This window comes from Eucyclogobius newberryi, unplaced genomic scaffold, assembly GCF_026437365.1.
Source record: "Eucyclogobius newberryi isolate DKJ021-1_F unplaced genomic scaffold, fEucNew1.0.hap1 SCAF_17, whole genome shotgun sequence".
NCBI classification, from domain to species: Eukaryota; Metazoa; Chordata; class Actinopteri; order Gobiiformes; family Gobiidae; genus Eucyclogobius; species Eucyclogobius newberryi.
In genome coordinates, this window is record NW_027315801.1 from 15,008,274 (window position 1) to 15,025,731 (window position 17,458).

General features: G+C 45.1%; 1 pseudogene; it reads right to left on the reverse strand.

The window, feature by feature from the left end:
- Positions 1–7,490: 7,490 nt before the first annotated feature.
- LOC140362586 (uncharacterized) lies at positions 7,491–16,963 on the reverse strand (annotated as a pseudogene).
- Positions 16,964–17,458: the final 495 nt, after the last annotated feature.

Here is a 17,458-nt window from a genome sequence, read left to right on the forward strand (position 1 = left end):
ACCAACCGGAGGTTGGGGAGAAACAGACAGGTCAAAGAAGACACAGAAATGATCAGACAGAGCAACATCGATCACATTAACATTTGAAATCTAGAGTGTGTCCTTTGCTGTGGGTGGGGCCTCTCACATGCTGAGTAAGACTGAAGATTTCAAGGACAGCATCAAGCTCTTTAGCGTTTCTGTCACAAACATTATCAACATGCACGTTGAAATCACCTGTAATGACCAAACCATCAAAGTCTGTGCATATGACTGAAAGCATCTCAGTAAAATCATCAATAAAACTTTGGCAGTGCTGGGGAGGCTTGTATAAAACAATGAAGAGAATGGATGGAGACCGTTTTAGCTCCATTTTAAAGGATACATACTCAAATGATGAAAACACTCCAAAAGGCAACCTGCGGGTAATTATTTCATCTCTAAAGACAGCACAGACTCCACCCCCTTTTTTGTTTTCTCGTGTTTCAGATTCAAACTTAAAGTTGGGTGGAGCAGATTCTATCAGAACTACATTTCCTGTGTTTTTGTCAAGCCATGTTTCAGTTCAAAACATAAAATCAAGATTATAAGAAGAAATAAAATTATTAATTAAGAGAGATTTGTTACATAAGGATCTGACATTTAGCAAAGCAAGTTTCAGACTAGTTTCAGTGGGACTGGGCTTTATCTTTTCACAGGGAATATGAATCACATTTCTCAGATTGGGCCTGACTCGCATTTTGTTTTTCCATCTGTGTGATGATGTGACTACAGAAATAGCACTAGGGGGGGCTCTTTTTACATAGGGCCCCGGGTTGGTTTGATTTTTAATGTGACAATAAGTCCCGGCAACGCTGAGACCCAGTGCATCCTAGCTATGGGAGATACCAGGTAAAAGGCGAGGTTGGATGGGTGGTGGGGCTTTTGTAGCCAAGGAGAGTTTGGGACCAGGTGAGAGGCGAGGGGGGATGGGTGGTGGGGCTTTTGTTGGTGTAGTCGGCATAGCCCTTGCTATATTGGGCGTGAGTGGAGCCATCTTAATGCCTGATTTGATCAGACTTTCAAAATGGCTGGGAAGGCCCATGGGTGAGAGTGGAGATGAGAAGGAGAATGATGAATCTTTAGTGGGAGTAGATGTTGCAGGGGGAACCCAGGGCTGGTGTGAAGGCAGGGGCGATGACAGGGATGTTATTGGGCTTGTCACAGATGGGTCCAAGGCCTTTGAAGATTGTTCCTTTGCTGGAGGCGGTGGAGGTGAATGTGGAGCAGCTGGAGCTGAATCCTTTGCTGGTGGTGGTGGAGCAGCTGCTGATGAATCCTTTGGTGGAGGCTCAGGTTGTGGTGCTTTTGATGTTGAAACATTGGCTCGGTCTCTGGCTGAGGGAGCAGGAATTCTTCTCTCATTCCTCTCTTCTCTAACTATCTGCTCAGGACCCTGTCCAGGCCCAGTCCAATGCCTCAGAGCGTGGAGCAGGTTCTCTGTCAGCACCCTCACTCCACCTCTGCATAGGTGGGGGCCATTTCTCTTAAACAGGTCCTCTCGTTTCCAGAATAGATAGTTCTCAATGTAGTGTAGTCCTCTCGGGGAGCACTCTTTGGACAGCCATGTGTTCAGCTGAAGAAGCCGGCTAAACTTGTTTATCCTCCTGTCGATGTTTGGAAGAGGTCCACTTATGAAAGTTTTGATTTCCATTTTATCAAGCACGTCGAATAACTTCAAGAAGTCTTTTTTCAAAACTTCAGTCTGTTCCCGCCGCATGTCCACTGCACCCACGTGCACAATCAGCTGTTTAGCTCCTCCATGCTTAGCCATAATATTTGGAAGGAGTGACGTAATCTCAGAAACAGTGGCGCTTGGAAAAGAATGTGTGTTTATCTTTTCATGCGTCATGTGACTTATCGCGCCGTCCCCAACTAAAACAATCTGCGTGACCTTGGCAGATCCTCCTCGCTGTATTTTGGCCACGTCATCTTTCCTTTTTTCATTTAATTCCATCTCTGAAAGTGGTAAAAATCTGTTGGTGAGCTGTATTTTAGGTGACTTCACGTTATCTTTGTATCGTTTAGGCTTTGCTCCAAGTTTGTTCCAAGAAACAGCCTGGTCTTTCTGGTTTTTAGACAGTTTTGGAAACGACACAGAGTCACTGCGGTTTAGGTTGAAAGTAGCAGTTTTTCTTGTAAAAAGTGTGCTCTTCTTACCGTCGGTTGACACAGGAATGGTATCGTGAAGAACTTTTTCAGATTCCAAAACAAATATCCGTGTTTTCAGCTCATTAATTTCTTGTTGATATTTCCGACAGCGTTCACAGTCTTTCTCACTTCTTCTCCCGGACATGTCGCTGGCGTCAGATATGTCGTTAAAACTGGAAAAATTTTCTTAAAATCCTTGGTTTACTTGAAAAAGTCTAAAGCAAAAATGTTTGGAAGACAAAAACTGATTAAAAAGCAAAATAAATAAGGAAAGCAGCGATAGCAAGCGGAGCGAGCAAAAAAGCGTGTGCACTCTTCGGAAGCAGGAAGTAACAAAAAGTCAGGACTAAACATGGACCGGCCTCCTGCTGGTGCCAGAGTCAGGACTAAACATAGACCGGCCTCCTGCTGGTGCCAAAGTCAGGATTTAACATAGACCGGCCTCATGCTGGTGCCAGAGTCAGGACTAAACATGGACCGGCCTCCTGCTGGTGCCAGAGTCGGGACTAAACATGGACTGTCCTCCTGCTGGTGCCAGAGTCAGGACTAAACATGGACCGGCCTCCTGCTGGTGCCAGAGTCAGGATTTAACATAGACCGGCCTCATGCTGGTGCCAGAGTCAGGACTAAACATGGACCGGCCTACTGCTTGTGCCCAGAGTCAGGACTAAACATGGACCGGCCTCCTGCTGGTGCCAGAGTCAGGACTAAACATAGACTGGCTTCCTGCTGGTGCCAAAATCAGGATTTAACATAGACCGGCCTCATGCTGGTGCCAGAGTCAGGACTAAACATGGACCGGCCTCCTGCTTGTGCCAAAGTCAGGACTAAACATGGACCGGCCTCCTGCTGGTGCCAGAGTCAGGACTAAACATAGACCAGCCTCCTGCTAGTGCCAGAGTCAGGACTAAACATGGACTGGCCTCCTGCTGGTGCCAAAGTCAGGATTAATCATGGACCGGCCTCCTGCTGGTGCCAGAGTCAGGACTGAACATGGACCGGCCTCCTGCTGGTGCCAAAGTCAGGACTGAACATGGACCGGCCTCCTGCTGGTGCCAAAGTCAGGACTAAACATGGACCGGCCTCCTGCTGGTGCCAAAGTCAGGACTAAACATGGACCGGCCTGCTGCTGGTGCCAAAGTCAGGACTAAACATGGACCGGCCTCCTGCTGGTGCCAAAGTCAGGACTAAACATGGACCGGCCTCCTGCTGGTGCCAGAGTCAGGACTAAACATGGACCGGCCTCCTGCTGGTGCCAGAACATGGGGAATTTGCGTTTCAGTTATCTATCTCCATAAAAAAAATATATCTTGGCTGTCTAGCCAAGATATTTTTTTTTGTTAGCAATAAAAAGACTAATGAGATAGTGACAGAAAATGTACTGCACGTTTAAAACCATTCGACTCATGCAGCGAAAACAGAAACCAAGGCACTTTTCAAGTACTAAAAGTTTTAAAAGCCTTTATTTAAAATCTAAATCAATCTAAAAGCAAACAATAGAAATTAAAATAATCTTTTATTATCAGTCAAATCAAAGATTTTTAAACTTTTACCCTATGAAAAGTGCATTGGCCTCAGTTTTTCCTGCAGTTATCTTCCAGCCCCCGATGAGCCCACCTCCCACAGCCCTTCACCCAAAATTCCATCAGCATTTTTTGGGATTTATTTTCTTTTTCTGCCATTTTTTAACCCCTCATGATCCAGTTTTTCCCAGGCAGCCTCTGTGGTGATTCTGAACATTGTCTCAGAGCAGCCGACCTGCTTGGCCGGGCCCCTCGGTGCTGGGCCCCTCGGTGCTGGGTTCCTCGGGCCGGGCTCCTTGCTCGGCCCCTGTGGCGGCTCCCTCTCAGCGCCACATGAATAGTGCATGTCCTACTTTGGCGGCAGCTCCGGTTGCACTGCTCTGTGATCCTGGGTGTGTCAGGGCCCCGTGCGATTGATATATTCCAAGCCTCATTGTGCGCCCGATTTTAAAAGCCTTTGTGGGATAAAAAGTAAAACGCCCATTTTTTGCCTTTCTGGCGGAGTTCTATATCTCTTGACATAGTGGATCCACGGTTATCTATATGTTTTCGGTTCAACAAAGGAGCGCGTTCCCTTCAGGGCGTGTGCCGCCTCGTCCTGCTGTATAAACCTGCCAGATTCAGAGGAGCAAATAATAGCGAAATAACTAGGACACAACAAGCCGCACTTTTAGATTTGCAATGTCCCGAGAGACTGAAGACCACATAGTGTTTTTCAGCCGTTTTAGAGTTTTGTAAAACAGCTTTTAAAATATGATCAAAACCAACCATTTAGGGGGGAAACATGTTATTTAGTTTTGAGTGCTTTTTTGGTGACGTTGCTCAGGACACTCCAAAATGCTAACTTGGTAACAGACAAAGCGAATACTGATGGAATTAGATTATCACTTTCCTTTTTCTCATTTCGATACGACCGATTATGTTTATGTACTCAGTTCCAAGATCAAATATTTGAAATACGCGAGAGTTAGCATCTCAGTGGGTTTTCTTAAACTCTTAAAACAGGCACACTACAAGGAAAAGGCGAGAAACTGCAGGCAAAACTCAAAACTCTCTCAACACGCAGGTTTTCATGTGTCCAGGCTGCTCCTAATGAATTTGTATTATTTTTTTAATCCACGTCATCCATAGATTTCTCTACGACATTGTAACTTTAAAGGCCGTTTGCTTTAAGTGCACTTTTTCTCCCACAGACACATAAAGATCAGGCCTTAAAGCGGCTCCTACTCACAAAAAAGTGCACAAAAGTGTAAATAAGAAATACAAAATCAACTCTGTAAGATTTCTTTGTATCTAATGTGTCGGTATGCAAGACATTTAAACATCATGGCTCTGTCCATTTTCAGATTTAAATGTCCCAAATGTGTGCAATTTTGGCTGTTTTACACACAAAATTGGTTATTTCTTTCATTTATGTCTGATAAATATCTTTAAATTTAAGATTTGTTTCCTTTCCCCCCCCAAAGACTTGTTCCTTTTCCCCTGCACTATCTCAACTTAATCAATTTAAATGATGTGTTTTCACTGCACGCGTAACAAAACAAAAAACATCTTTTGAATCTTACTTAAATGTCCTGGTGCCATGTGCACTGATGGATACCCTTGTGCTTGAACATGGTGTTCGTTATGGACAATCCGTGGCTTCTCTGGGTGGGTACTCTGCACTGCTGTTCGGCCCGTAGGCCGCCACAACAGTGAGAGACCTGTCCCCCACCCAAAGTCAGAGGGACGCGACCCTCTCGTTCACCGGGGTAAACTTCAACACGTGGCGGCTGAGCTGAGGGGCTATAAGCAAGCCCAAACCAGCCCGCCGCCTCTCCCCGCGGGCAACACCAGAGAAGTGGAGCGTCCAGCCCCTCTCGAGAAGATGGGTTCCAGAGCCCAAACTGTGCGTGGAGGTGAGGCAGACTATATCTAGTCGGTATCGCTCAACCTCCCGCACAAGCTCAGGCTCTTTCCCCCCCAGCGAGGTGACATTCCATGTCCCCAGAGTTAGTCTCTGTGTCTGGAGATCTGGTCGCCGAGGCCCCTGCCGTCGACTGCCGCCCAGATCTGTCTGCACCGGCCCCTTATGGATCCTCCTGCGGGTGGTGGGCCCACGGGAGGGCGGCCCCACGTCGCTCTTTCGGGCTGTGCCCGGCCGGGCCCCATGGGGTAAGACCCAGCCACCAGGCGCTCACCATCGAGCACCCATCCCAGGCCTGGCTCCAGGATGGGGCCCCGGTGACGCCGATCCGGGCGACGTAAACGGCCTTGTTCGTGAACTCATTATAAAGGGCTTCTGAACCGATCTTTGTCTGACCCGTCACCTAGGACCTGTTTGCCTTGGGAGACCCTACCAGGGGCTTGAAGCCCCCGACAACATAGCTCCCAGGATCATTCGGGCGCTCAAACCCCTCCACCACGTTAAGGTGTCGGTTCAAGGAGAGGAGTTTGTACGTCATAAACAGAAAATAGCTGAAATGTTAATAAAAGTGGGGCACTGGGAGCGTCCTAGTTAGAAAATGTGGTCAACAAAAGCCTTCTGTAAAAGTTTTGGAGATAACCTGGAAATGTAGATGTTACAATAAGAGAGCTGTGAGTAAATTGAAGAATAATACAAATTTGTATTATTCTTCAATTTACTCACAGCTTTGTGAAAATTACTTCTAATTCTTTGTCATAAAGTTGAACACCCAAAATAATGAAACTGTAATTATTTTTTCTTCTTCTTCTTTCACATCCTCCATTTCTTTATATTAATTTTCCTTCTCTCTATCCCACAAAACCAGGTACCAGATCTGAGCCTTTTCATTCATTTCAGACACAGCATATACAATATAAATATTACAATACTGAGAGGGTCAGCAACACGTTCTATAATCAATAAACTTAAGTAAGACTCAAAGGAGACTCAAACACATTTTAATAAACTGTTCTAACGCTGTTCTTTTCAGTATTATTCTGGGGGAATCAGGCTCAGTTTGTTCTCCAAACCCACAAAAAACAAAGCAACAACAACAAAATTCATAAACCTTTAACAGAACTTTTATATGGATTTTACCTGGACTTAAAAAATAAATAAAAAATAAGCCTTATTTCAATCCTTAATTCATTTAACAAAAAAAATCTAGCCAAGATTTAAACTCTGATTTCCTTCTGCTTTGAACCACCCACGCGTACGCACTCATCACAAACCTGATTAACCTGAAGAGAAAAAACACTGACACAGAGTTCAGCCTCATCAACAGAAGATTTTACTGTGTCTGTAAATTATGATATGACAAATAATCATGTTGATTATTTGGGATTTTCAGGGACTCTGTTTGGTGACGGATAAACATCCTTTAAACCAGGGCCCAAACCTTCAGGGGCCCCCCCACCACATCATCAGAATCAGTTTTATTGCCATTGTCAGTGAACAATTCACATACAGGAACTTGCTTCGACGCAAACAAAGTGCACCAAAACGCCAGTGCGTCCGTTTGCCATCTTAGTTAGTTTATTCTCAGTACCTCACAAGCTCAAATATTCATGACTCAAATCCCACAATGCAACTTCTCCCTATTCAAATAACACACTTCTCAGAGATGTTGTTTGTAGGTGTTAAATCAAATCAAATCAAATTTATTTATAAAGCACAATTCATACAAACTGCAATTCAAAGTGCTTTACAGTGTTTAAAACACAATTTAAAACAAGTAATGAGGTAAAAAACACAATGCAGTTTATAAAAATGTAAAACAATGTACATTAGAGTAAAGTAAAGAATAAAAATAATGTAGTATTTTAAAATATTAAAAAACAGGTAAAATTATGTCAGTCATAGGTGCGGCTCAACAAAAAAGTTTTTATTTTGGATTTAAACACAGCCGGGGTGGGGGCCTGTCTCACGACTTCGGGAAGGCTATTCCAGACCTTTGCCCCATAGAACTGGAACACAGATTCTCCGTGTCTGGTCTTGGCTCTGGCACCATTAGGAGGCCGGTCCCTGAGGTCCTTAGAGTCCGAGGTGGTTCATATGGCACACACAAGTCAGAGATGTATTTTGGTGTTAGGCTATGAAGAGACTTATACACAAGTAGAGCTGTTTTGAAGTCTATTCTCTGAGCCACAGGAAGCCAGTGCAGAGATCTGAGAACAGGACTAATGTGCTCATACTTCCTGGTTCTGGTCAGGACCCGAGCAGCAGCGTTCTGGATGTACTGCAGTTGTTTGATAGCTCGTTTGGAGAGGCCAGTGAGCAGGCTGTTACAGTAGTCTAATCTACTGGTGACAAATGCGTGGGTAAGTCGCTCCAAGTCTGGTTGGGACATTATGTTTTTAATTTTGGCAATGTTTTTTAGATGGAAGAAAGCTACTGATGTTATTGAATTGATGTAGCGGTTGAAATACATGTCTAAGTCCATAATTACTCCTACATTTTTTACCTTGGTTACGGGTTTTAGAGAGGGAGACTGGAGGTGGTTGCTAACACTTTCTCTAAGTTTTTGTGGGCCAATGACGATGATTTCGGTTTTGTCTGGAGAAAGTTGTTTTGCATCCACTCACTGATCTGTTGAAGGCAATGACAGAGTGAATTGACTGCCGTCAATGAGACATAGATCTGAGTGTCGTCAGCATAATTGTGATAGGACACACCACAGTTTCGCATTAGCTGTCCCAATGGCAGCATGTACAGATTGAACAGAAGGGGTCCAAGGATTGACCCTTGGGGCACCCCACAGGTCAATGCCATGCTCTCAGAGACACAGTCACCAATCTCAACAAAGTATTTCCTGTTATCGAGGTAGGATTTCACCCAATTTAAGGCTATACCAGTGATGCCAACCCAGTCCTCTAACCTCTGTAGAAGTATCCCGTGATCAACAGTGTCAAATGCAGCACTGAGGTCCAGCGGGACTAAAACAGAGGCCTTGCCATCATCAGTGCTCAGACGGATGTCATTTGTAACCTTAATGAGAGCCGTCTCAGTGCTGTGATGCAATCTAAAACCGGACTGGAAGACATCAATGGAGTCACTTATTAGGAGGAACTGAGTAAGCTGTTTATAAATGACTTTTTCAAGGACTTTTCCCAGGAAAGGTAAGTTTGAGATTAGTCGATAGTTGTTAAGTATTGTGGGATTGAGGCTGCTCTTCTTTAGCCGCGGCTTAATAACCGCAGTTTTCAAGGCCGCTGGGAATGTTCCAGATTTAAGTGACATGTTGATTATTTCAGTAAGTGGAGTCAGCAGACTACTGAGCACGGATTTTAAAAGTCTAGTGGGCAACATGTCAAGGCAGCAGGTAGAAGAGCTCAGGCTGGTGATGGTCTCTTGGACAGTTTTTTCAGTCACAGGTACAAACTGAGTCAGCTCCACATGTTTGACTGGCTGTTGAATTGGTATTTGCACTGTGGGATTGATGGTGTTCTTAATGTTCTGGACCTTGTCCTTGAAGAAATGAGTTCCAACGGCATTTGAGCTGGAGGGTTTGTCACCCCCCAAAGAAATTCTGGCAAACCGTCCGGCGCCTCAGTTTGTCGGTTTACTGTAGCAAAAGGAATGCGGGAGTTGTTATTATTATTTCCAATTATTTCTGAGAAATAATTTTCTCTTGTTTTACATAATAATTGGTTGTATATCGACATTTTTCTTGTGTATATTTCATAGTGAACTTGGAGCTTTGACTTGCGCCATCTTCGCTCCGCTCTGCGGCATTCTCTTTTCTGTGCCCTGACTGATTCATCATTTCTCCATGGAGCCTTCTGCTTGTTCTTAACCACCTCAATCTTCATAGGAGCAATGTTATCTAGGACATTCATAATACTTGAAGTAACAGAGTTCAATAAACCATTGACATCAGAACATGGGACATTTTAAAGTTGATCCTTTCCATAAACAGTGCACCCGTACTGTCATTTATGTGTCTCCTTCGAACAAGGGCTGCGTCAGCTGGTGGTTTTGGAGTGACAAGCAGATCAAAGAAGACACAGAAATAATCAGACAGAGCAACATCCACCACATTAACATTTGATATATTTACCCCCTTTGTGATTAATAGATCCAGAGTGTGTCCTTTGCTGTGGGTGGGGCCACTCACATGCTGAGTAAGACCAAAGTTTTCAAGAACAGTATCGAGCTCTTTAGCACTTCTGTCACAGACATTGTCCATTAAAATCACCTGTTATAATTAGACCATCAAAGTCTGTGCACACGACTGAAAGCATCTCAGTAAAATCATCAATAAAAAGTTGGCAGTTCTGGGGAGGCTTGTATAAAATAATGAAGAGAATAGATGTAGACTGCTTTAGCTCCATTTTTAAAGATACATACTCAAATGATGAAAACACCCCAAACGACAACCTGCGGGTGATTATTTTGTCTCTAAAGATTGCACACACACCGCCACCCTTTTTGTTTTTACGTGTTTCAGATTCAAACTTTGGGGTGGAGCATATTCTAACCCATCAAGCCATGTTTCAGTTAAAAACATAAAATCAAGATTATAAGAGGAAATAAAATTATTGATCAGAAATGATTTGTTGCATAAAGACCTGACGAGTCTTTCACTTTGATTTCTGCAGAACAACACATCATCTTCCCACGTGGTACATGAATTAAATGTCCCTGATTTACAGTTTCACGGATGGAGTGTTTATATCTGCGGTTTCTCATTGTTATAATTGGCATGTCCAGTGTTTCTGACTGACAGAGGGCGCTAGAGCCGCAACAAAAGTTTTCTTGCTTTTGTCCATTTTGAGATATTGTGTGCAGTGACCTAGAGGGGCCAGTAGAGGGGGCAGTGGAGGGGGCAGTGGTGTGTTGACAGTTGTATGTTGACCAGTCTGAAGAAGACGGGGTTGTGAGGGGCGTGGAGGGTGTAAACAGTCACTCACGTGCGGGAACGTCCACCAGGTAGTGGACAGCAGAGCAGAGCAGGTTGTTTGTGAGGAGACGGGTTCCAAATCTGTTCAGGTGCAGGCCATCTACCCGGTAGTGAGAGGGACGATCACAGAACAGGTTAAAATTGTCAATAAAATTGATGAAGTGGAGCCTACAAACGGAGTTTAGCCATGTGTTCAAATAGAGATTTCTACTGAATCTTTCAGCACCGCGATTCATGGTGGGAATGGGTCCGGAGATAAACACAGACATGCCCTGAATAATCCACGGTTTCAAGGCATTAAAAAGCTCCACAAAGTCCCTTTTTGTAGTCTCAGACTGTCTGTATGTTATGTTGTTGTTTGTCCCGACGTGAAGAATGATCCTGTGAATTGTTGATGGAATGGACTTGAGCAAATCAGGAAGTCTGCTCACAATCCGTGAGACCGCGGCTTCTGGGAAACAGTGCGTTATTGCGTTAAAGAAACGGACATGTCTGATGATGGAGTCACTGATGATGACTGTTGTGGGAGAGAACAGTGGTTGAGGGCGATCTGTGGTTGGATTTCGGTGCTTTGAGCCCTCGCCGTGCACGGAGGACTGGCTGCTGGGGCCGGGCTCGAGCCGGGAGGCTCCAGGCTGTGGGCCAGATGCGGCGGTGTACCAGGACCCTTCAGTAGAGGGTCTCTGCTGCAGAGGCGCGTTCTCGGGCCCGAACACCAGTTGTGCTGCGGCTTGTTGTGGCCGTAGCTCCACTGGTGACTGCGGGGCCATCGGATGTGCCGCGGCTTTGGACCGTAACACCCCCGATGGCGGCGAGGGTGCGCGCAGCGCTGGGGAAAGCGGCAAGACTGGAGCCAAGGCCCGAGCACCACCACTGAATCGTCTCAGGACTGCGTCTGATCCGTCAGGAAGTTGGTGATCCACCTTCAGGTGGAGTCGGGTAAGTTGAGCTGAAGTCCACAAACAGGATCCTGGCGTAGGTTCCCGGGGAGTCCAGATGCTGCAGGGTGAAGTGGAGTGCCAGGTTGATGGTGTCGTCCACAGACCTGTTGGCTCTGTAGGCGAACTGCAGGGGCTCCAGCAGGGGGGAGGTGAAGGACATGAGGTGGGGGAGGACCAGGCGCTCAAATTACTTCATGACTACAGACGTCAGCTCCACAAGTCTGTAGTCATTGAGTCCAGCGATCCGGGGCTTCTTGGGGACAGGGACGATGGTGGATGACTTGAAGCTGGGACATGGCATGACTCCAGGGAGGTGTTAAAAATGCCAGTGAAGGCAGGGGCCAACTCGCCTGCGCAGTGTCTTAAGGTGGACGGGGTGACACCATCTGGTCCAGCAGCTTTTCGCGGGTTGGATTTGCGGAATAGTCTGCACACGTCCTGTTCCTGAACTGTGAGAGGGGAGGTGGGGGGGACCGGGATTGGGTTGGCAGAGGTGGCCACAGTGGGGGAGGGGGAGTCAAATCTGCAGTAGAAAGTGTTTAGTTGTTGCGTCAGTTTTATATTGTCTACAGCAGGGGGGGCGCAGGGCTTGTAGTTGGTGAGAAGCCGGAGCCCCCTCCACATAGAGGCGGAGACCTGCTGCTTCAGACGTGTATTGTAACGGGCTCTAGCTCTCGACACCTCCCTGCTAAACCCTACTTTGCGTCTTTGTAGCGTTCTCTATCGCCGGCCCTGTGTGCTGCCTCCTTCTGCCGCCTCAACTGTCTCAGTTTGGGTGTGAACCAGGGTTTGTCGTTGTTGAATGTGAATTTAGTGTGTGTTGGTATGATGCGGTCTTCACAGAATTGAATGTATGATGTCACAGTGTCCGTGTATTTATGTGGCAGCTCTGAACACCTCCCAGTCTGTAACGTCCAAACACGCACGTAGCTCCTCCACTGCATCATTGGTCCACCTCTTGGAAGTCCTCACTACAGGTTTACAGAGTTTTAGCCCTCTGTCTGTATGTGGGGATCAAGTGAATCATTACGTGGTCTGATGCGCCCAGCGCGGCTCGGGGCACAGATATTGATTGTTGTGTAGCAGTGATCCAGTGTGTTCTGCTCTCTGGTCGGGACTTTAATACACTGTCTGTACTTTGGTAGTTCATTGGTGAGATTCCCCTTGTTAAAATCGCCCTGGATAATACACAAAGAGTCCGGGAAGGAGTTTTCCAGGCTCCTTACCTGCTCCGCAAGCGCGCTCCACCTCCTGCGTGCATGCGCTCGGTGGGATGTAAACAGCAGCTAGGATATACGAGGCAAACTCACGTGGACTGTAGAATGGTTTGCAGTTGATGAAAAGATATTCCAGGTAGGGAGAGTAGAGTTTGGAGATCACTGTCACATCGGAAGCCAAGGCGTTGTTGATGTAGAAACAGACGCTGCTGCCGCGGCGCTTTCCGCCCGAGAGGAGCCTTTGCCGGTCCGCGCGGTGCAGCTGAAAGCCCTGTAACTCCACAATGCAGTCTGGGACGGATTTGCTCAGCCACGTCTCCGTGAAGCACAACACGGGGGAATATGTCGGTGTAATCCCTCATACTATGGAACACGTGGGAAGAGGAAAAGTCTCTGTTTCGTCTTGACAGCAACGCCAGTTCGTCCAGTTTGTTTGGTAGAGAGTTCACATTGGAGAGGAAGATCCCAGGTAAGGGCGTACGTGTGCCTCGCTTTCTCAGCTGCACGAGCGCGCCAGCCCGTCTTCCTCTTCTGCGGCGCCTCACGGTTCTAGCCAAAATAGTAGCTATTTCTGCAGCTGATGCTAAACAAAATACCTGGAACAGTGTCCATAGGAGTTGCGGTACGGATGGATAGGAGCTCTTCACGGGTGTAAGAGCACGCACACACACACACAAATAACTAACAAAAAAAGACAAAACGAGCACAGAAACGCAGAGGCTGCCATCCGCGGTGCCATCTTGCATCAAAGACATTACCACACTTTCCGCACTATAGTGAAGCGGTTAACCTCAATATTTTAAAGGAATTATGCACTTTTTGAAAGAAGCATGAGACTTTCAGGAATGGATCATTACCCCCCTAAGGTAAAAATTTGATGTGGAAGCACTCTGGATCTGACCCGTGACGGCCTGGAAACAGGATTTTCCAAAATGGCCACCAGCAAATTAACCATACATAGCTATTTAACTTGTAGGACAATAGGAACATGAACTTGGTGTCTAAATATAGGTTTTGGGGTACTGTGAGTCTACTGGCATGTAATACAAGGTCCCAAGTATGTCAGCCATCTTGATTTTTTAAAATGGCCGACACCAAAGTGTAGATAGAAGCATGATTTTGATGTCCAAACATAAGTTTTGGGGTACAATGAGTCTACTGTCATATGTCATATAGAATATCCCAAGTATGTCAGCCATCTTGGATTTTCAAAATTGCTGCCTCCAAAATTACAAAATCACTCACTTTAGCATGGAGATATGAGTGACCGTGTCACTGCATGGATCTTAAGGCCTACATAGAGTGGGAGTGGAGTTCCCTGCTTTCGATTGTGGCGCCCAGTGCCAGTAGATTCTGAGCGGGCATGCTTGACACTGTTAAAGATCAGTAACTGTGAGACTGTGAGGGCAGCGGTTTTGGTGGATGATTTTGAAAGTTGTGTCTGTTCCTTTATGTTGGCACCATCCAATATCATGCTTATCAGTGCCAATAATGTTGGTGGAACTGCCTTAGCCTGGCACTCAGGATCAAATGAACCATCAAAGGTGAACTTGGCTTCAAAGATTTCTGCACGTATTGTTTTGGCTGTTCTCATCATATGTATGGCATCACTGTCATAGTCACAAGCTTTTTTCAAGGCTTCTCCAAGGTTCTCCTCAAATGTGATAAGTGTGTCCCTCCCATGTGTATGTGATATAAGGCCTGGGACTGTCAAGAGAAGTCTGTTCTTAAGTGATTTAGACGAACCTTGTAGAGTTCTGCCAATTCTGCTAACCTGAACACTTGTGCACAATCCATATCCCTCCTTTACTCCATAAAGGCCACAAGCTCAGCAAATGCAATTCCTTCCAGACAGGCTTCCACTTGTATTTCCTGTTGCATTGCTCTCCTGGTCCTATTATAGTTTGTTCAAACAGTTGTGGTGGTACTTAGCCTCCATGGCTATCATGTCTTCAGGCGGAAGCTTGGCCAAAAGCTTTGTGTCGTTTAGTTGTGTGGCACACTGTCTAACATTTATATCTAACTGTTTAGTCATGACCTCATGGAAGCCTTCAGGACCCGCAAGATCGTCACAGAAGAAACACAAAGATTCTTCAACTTGTCGCATTGAGTGTGTGTATACCTATTTAGCATGCTTTGGTTGAACATCAACCCTACATATTTTGTGCCACACTGCCTCATTAACAACTAAGGCTGAATCTATTCCTTTTCTTTCATCTAGTCTCGTCAGATCAAGAGGCAATGGAAAGTACTCTGCTTCTTTGCATAGGAGTAAATATTTTGCAAGTGATACAAAGCCAGCACCAACTGGTTTCTTTGTGGACCGGATGGGACATTGTATGTCTGGGTCATCACTTGATCCTTCTTGGCACAAAGCACAAATTGACCAGTTTGTTGCACATGGCATCTTTGGCTGTTTGGGCTCCTGTGGTAAAGAAGTATCTACAAGCGAAGGTCGTTTAGACATGCTCATGGTTTCTTGATAGTAAAGCTGATAGTGCAGAGAAGCAGATGTGTTAAGCGTTTCTAAAGTTTCTACTCTACATTTGACTTTACATGGTGGTCAAAGCGGTACATCAAAGCACCTTACATGCACCCTGAAACAATATAAAATATGAGTTGGTGTGACCAATGCAGAGACAATGAACAACTTACAACTGCCTATTCCTGATAAGTATTAGGTAAATGGCTTTATACATGAATCACTCCTTATCATAAGGAATTTTGGTAGCACCATTAAATATGCATTGGCATATGCATATATAAATGACAGGGTATTAATCAGTATTTGATCATTTTATACATTACAATTAAAATGATTTTGGTATATTAAATACATAATTGATGACGAAAGTAAATTACCAACGGAATATTATACGTGATTTAGCAAAGACACATCATTGTTTTATATAAACACAGAAATTGATAGCTTATAGATATATTTTGCTGTCAGTATGACTATTTTAGCAAAAGCAAGCTTTACACATTTGGTGAATTCTAATGAGCTACCCATACCCAAAAGGCTAAGTTCAGAAACCATAATAATGCTTCAATGTGTATTTTGGTCATTTCGGAGGCAGCCATTTTGAAAATCCAAGATGGCTGACAAACATGGAATATTCTAGGGCATGTTATGAGACTCGCTGTACCTCAAAACCCATGTTTAGACATCAAAATTGTGCTTCTATCTGATCTATATGCTGAAATTTGAAGTTTAGTCACTTTGGTGTCGGCCATTTTGAAAATCTAAGATGGGTGACATACTTGGGACCTTGTAAATGCCAGTAGACTCACAGTACCTAAAAACCTATGTTTAGACACCAAGTTCATGTTCCTATGGGTCCTACAAGTGAAATAACTATGTATGGTTAGTTTGCTGGCGGCCATTTTGGAAAATCCTGTTTCCAGGCCGTCACGGGTCGGATCCAGAGGGCTTCCACAGCAAATATTTACCTTAGGGGTGTAATGATCCAGTCCTGAAAGTCTCATGCTTCTTTCAAAAAGTGCACAATTCATCAGCTTAACCACTCCACTACTATAAGGCACACTTAAAAGCCTTTAATTTCCTCAAAAACTATCAGTTTATAATGCAGTGCGCTTAATATATGGATTGTTTCTGGTTGTGCTTACTGACCTTGAAGATATTTTGTTTGGTACACGGTGTGTGAAGAAGACTCACCGTGTACCACACACGGTGAGACACGAGACACGATGCACGTCTAGATTTACGGTACTCCGGAACGACAACATCTATGTAAAGCATTCTGGGAACAGTAGTCTACACACAACGCTTTGTCAAAATGTAAACTACATTATATGTCAGTATATAAAGGACCCCGAATTAAGGACCCCAAAATGGCTCCTGCCAAGAGACCATGGATCTATTATATTGTCGCAAGAGACACGCTTACGACGCGGACTTTAAACTCTCGGCTCAAGTATCATTCAATTGTGGTCCGAGCTTTCAGGAAGGCCGGAATCAGCACTGAACTGCTGTGTGACTCGAGATGGATCCTGGGATGGCGGCCCAGCCCAACTGTTAAACTCGCACACTGAAGACGAAGAAACTGAGGGACGAGGAATGAACTGAAAAAGTGAATGTATTGTGTTGTATTTTACGTGTTTATAAGTGAGCTTGTCTGAGAATTGTTGTGAATATGCTAATGTGCCTGTGGTATCTGGTATTTGTCCTCTGTTAATATGTTCTCTGTACATTGTGCCCTGACTATGGGCCGCTCGATGTACGACTGTGGCAGAGTTTCCATGTTTGTGCATGAAGAGCTGTGTTGAAGAAGGCCATACACGGCACTCATTCAACATCTGGGGAAGCAGGACTGGCCTCACCATGAATAGCATCTGGGTGAGCGCATTGGGGGTCAAAGGGCAGTCTAAGGGGTGGTGCTGCCTTTTTGAAGGAGCAGTATAAGATCTGCTGTTTAGCCATTTTCAGGGTTCTTCGATTCGGCCAAGCTGAAGATCCCAGGCAATGACGATTGTCTGTGTTGTATTGATGCTGCTTTCTGTGAATAAACATCCTTTGAAAATACAGAGCGAGTCCTTCCTCTTCTACTGAGCCACCTCCAGCACATTACCTCTAGAGACTACATGTCCTTTAGCGGTAGCAGAGTGTGTTTTGATGTTGAACAATGTTGATCCGAATGAGTTGAACGCGTTTAATACAGATCAACTGACTGACTTATCTTTATAAATGAACAAGTACCCATGGTAGACCATTTATTGACGTGCACTCCATACAAAAC